The sequence below is a fragment of the Schistocerca cancellata genome, chromosome 2 (assembly GCF_023864275.1).
Source record: "Schistocerca cancellata isolate TAMUIC-IGC-003103 chromosome 2, iqSchCanc2.1, whole genome shotgun sequence".
NCBI classification, from domain to species: domain Eukaryota; kingdom Metazoa; phylum Arthropoda; class Insecta; order Orthoptera; family Acrididae; genus Schistocerca; species Schistocerca cancellata.
The window spans coordinates 401,179,807-401,184,217 of NC_064627.1; positions in this window are offsets into that span (position 1 = coordinate 401,179,807).

Genomic DNA, 4,411 nt, shown 5'->3' on the forward strand with positions numbered 1-4,411 from the left:
GCCCCAACAATATCAGATTTTCTACAGAATTATTGTTGATGAGACAGTAACTATAGCTTATCTCTGAATATAATGAATTCCATAATACACTAACAACAATTAAAATCTGATATCTGTGCTCCAATGCAAGTTTTATTTAAGGCCTTATACATAAAAGGCATGTATTAATGTGTAATATTTTTCTTCATGCACATTCCAATAAGGATGATGTGAAACACATACTAATGGAAGTAAAGTGTTTGTTTTGGAACAGTACAGTCAGACATTTTTGCAGGAAATATTTGAGAAATATGATGACTAATATCTTGTAAGGAATACAGACTATGTTGTTGTTGTTGTGGTCCTCAGTGCTGAGACTGGTTTGATGCAGCTCTCCATGCTACTCTATCCTGTGTAAGCTTAAGCTTCTTCATCTCCCAGTACCTACTGCAACCTACATCCTTCTGGATCTGCTTGGTGTATTCATCTCTTGGTCTCCCTCTACGATTTTTACTCTCCACGCTGCCCTCCAATACTAATTGGTGATCCCTTGATGCCTCAGAACATGTCCTACCAACCGATCCCTTCTTCTAGTCAAGTTGTGCCACAAGTTCCTCTTCTCCCCAATTCTATTCAATACCTCCTCATTAGTTATGTGATCTACCCATCTAATCTTCAGCATTCTTCTGTAGCACCACATTTCGAAAGCGTCTATTCTCTTCTTGTCTAAACTATTTATCGTCCATATTTCACATCCACACATGGCCACACTCCATACAAATACTTTCAGAAACGACTTCCTGACACTTAAATCTATACTCGATTTTAACAAATGTCTCTTCTTCAGAGATGCTTCCCTTCCCATTGCCAGTCTACATTTTATATCCTCTCTACTTCGACCATCATCAGTATTTTTCCTCCCCAAATAGCAAAACTCCTTTACTATTTTAAGTGTCTCATTTCCTAATCCAATACCCTCAGCATCACCCGACTTAATTCTACTATATTCCATTGTCCTCATTTTGCTTTTGTTGATGTTCATCTTATATCCTCCTTTCAAGACACTATCCATTCCATTCAACTGCTCTTCCAAGTCCTTTGCTGTCTCCGACAGAATTACAATGTCATCGGCGTACCTCAAAGTTTTTACTTCTTCTCCAAGGATTTTAATACCTACTCCAAATTTTTCTTTTGTTTCCTTCACTGCTTGCTCAATATACAGATTGAATAACATCGGGGAGAGGCTACAACCCTGTCTCACTCCCTTCCCAACCACTACTTCCCTTTCATGCCCCTCAACTCTTATAACTGCCATTTGGTTTCTATACAAATTGTAAATAGCACTTCGCTCCCTATATTTTACCCCTGCCACCTTCAGAATTTGAAAGAGAGTATTCCAGTCAACATTGTCAAAAGCTTTCTCTAAGTCTACAAATGCTAGAAACGTATGTTTGCCTTTCCTTAATCTATATTCTAAGATAAGTTGTAGGGTCTGCATTGCCTCACGTGTTCCAATATTTCTACGGAATCCAAACTGATCTTCGCCTAGGTCGGTTTCTACTAGTTTTTCCATTCGTCTGTAAAGAATTCGCGTTAGTGTTTTGCAGCTGTGACTTATTAAACTGATAGTTCGGTAATTTTCACATCTGTCAACACCTGCTTTCTTTGGAATTGGAATTATTATATGCTTCTTGAAGTCTGAGGGTATTTCGCCTGTCTCATACATCTTGCTCACCAGATGGTAGAGTTTTGTCAGACTGGCTCTCCCAAGGCCATCAGTAGTTCTAATGGAATGTTGTCTACCCCCGGGGCCTTGTTTTGACTCAGGTCTTCACGCAGTATCATATCTCCCATTTCATCTTCATCTACATCCTCTTCCATTTCAATAATATTGTCTTCAAGTACATCAAGAAAAACTAGACAGCTTCCGAATACTGATCTCTCTGTCAGCTCAAGAGCACAACTCCAAGGTGAGTTTAACAGTGGATAAAACAGAAAGACAAAATAAATATTGAGCGTGTTCAATACTAAAGTCTTAGCAGTGTTTACTAAATTTTCGTATTCAGGAAACCGTGCAGAGTGATATTTGTACTTAACAAGATTATAAAGCACTTAACCCAGTGACATTTCACACAGCTAACACTACTGGGACTGCCAAAGTTTGCAATAATACTGGTAAAATGTATGACGTGAGTAATAAAAACACAAAATCTTCGAAGATGGTGTCTGGTGGAATATCATGAAGTTTTCTTAAGTGTTTCCTCAGATGATGGACTGCTAGGTTACAAATAACTAACGTAAAATGCCTAAGATACCAAATCCTATATGGGAATAACGTCACCTCTAGTTTGTACAAATGCTTGAACGAAACATCATTCATCCTTTCCTAAAATGAGAAGTTAAACACTTTTACACGAAGTATTGTGATTCTAGATGATACAGTAAGATTGCTGCACCACAGCAGGTGTGATGGAGCACTCACTTTGATATCACTTTTTTCGAGCATCAATTGCAAAAGAGTATTAGCTCCCAAACTTTTTACTCAGGTAGAATATCTGAAGCTCAGATCTTAATAATGAACTAGTCAGGTCAATATTTCACAAGATCACTGCATAAAGGTGTGCAGCAATTTACTTGTGTACTGAATTAAGTTTTCAAGAGTCGAGGTGTCCAGCGAAAAAATAAATCATTCTCCATTCCGATTGAGATTTGTGTAAAAAACAAAAAAAAACAATCGATTTGGAAATATAATATCCCAACAGTCCCCTGGCAGAAAGTTACACAACTCTGCGTGTGGAATTTTGTCATTTTGTCAATGCTGTCCCATCAAATATCTCGTACAGCACTTGTTAATACGAGTGTAGTTCTACCCTTTTATTAGTCAGTTGAATAACTGTTAATTTTTGTGTCATAACATGTATCAACGTGTGGAGTCATATGATAAAACATAAAACAACAAAAAGTTATTGTTTTATGCTCTAACCTCAGATAAAGTTCTCTTACTTTGTAATTGGAAAAATTCTCCGAGGTGAAAATTAATAGTTTTAAATGCTTTTTGTTCCGTTACGATCTATTATCGTACACAACTTGCATTTCGTTTATGTAAAATTCAATCTCGTGTTGGATTTTTCCTATTCATCATATCTCATAACATTATAAAACACTGGGAAGAGCTGAAAGACTATAAATATATAAGATGTCAACAAGTGAAAACAATTCCAGCGTATGTTGTCTCAGACGTTTTCTCCTACAGCCGGACTCACTTGATGTTTGTAACAGTGAGCATAATGGGGATGTCTTACATGTTAATGAGAACAATTTTGACAGCTGACTGGCGACCAGCCACGGCATACGCACCATCGTATCTCTCAAAAACAGGTTTGTCAGAGTTATCCACGATATCCGACACTTTTTTTAGGGTTCCTTAGTAGTTTATCCAGGAATAAAGCATGATTCTTCGAGCTTGTCATGAGCGAAGCATACCTTTCAATTACATCAAATTGTGAAATTCATTAAATATCAAGTGCGTTATCTGTGGTGTCTGATGCAAAGTCGGTAATAATCATTTCTTTTATTACTCGCTCGTCGAAAACCCTAACCTACAGGAAATTAAATCATGTCAGGTATGTTTCTAAAAAACTTTGAAAATAGTTTCTTTGGAAAGGTGATCGTTAAGCGCAGCATGGAATACAGAGAAGAGATTTGATGATTCATAAATGGTCCAACGCCCTGCCAAATCAATGTAGGCTAAAAGTCGTTGGTAAGTACCCCGTACCTTAAAGCCTTTCCACACATTTACAAAGCCTTGACTGACCTATCCTCTCTTCCTCAATATTTGCCTGGATATCGACACCACACAGTTTCTAAAAAGCCTTCCAAATCTACTAACGCCATGCACTCCACATAAATTACAGCATTTGCTTTCGCCGGTCTGTTCTAATTCATCAAATTTCTCTCTTTCCTAATCAACACTGAATATCTCCATAGATCCTTCACATCCAGTAAACTTGAGTTCAACTACTTCATCTTTACCCACATACACACTAAAGCTGGCATACCACCAAGTCACCAACAAATCCAATCAATCCTACAGTTACCTAACCTCACTGTTACCTCACAATGTACCTTTAATAGCCTTCTATTCTAGGAGACAAAAAAATCCACAGTGGTACCTATCCTTGCTATGATATCCAACCCACTCCTTTCCATCCTTCTTCTTATGTGGGTTTCTTTCTCCTTTCCACCGCAGTTTTTACATAACCATTGTCTGTTCTTCATCCTAGTTACCTTATGCCACAAGCTACGTTTCCCGTCGATACACACCAATCCAACAAAACCATTCACTAACACCTGGGCATGTCACCACTCTCAGCACCATTGAATTCTTCCACTTCTGTCACATTCTCTCCTGTGAAATTTTACAGCAGTGAAG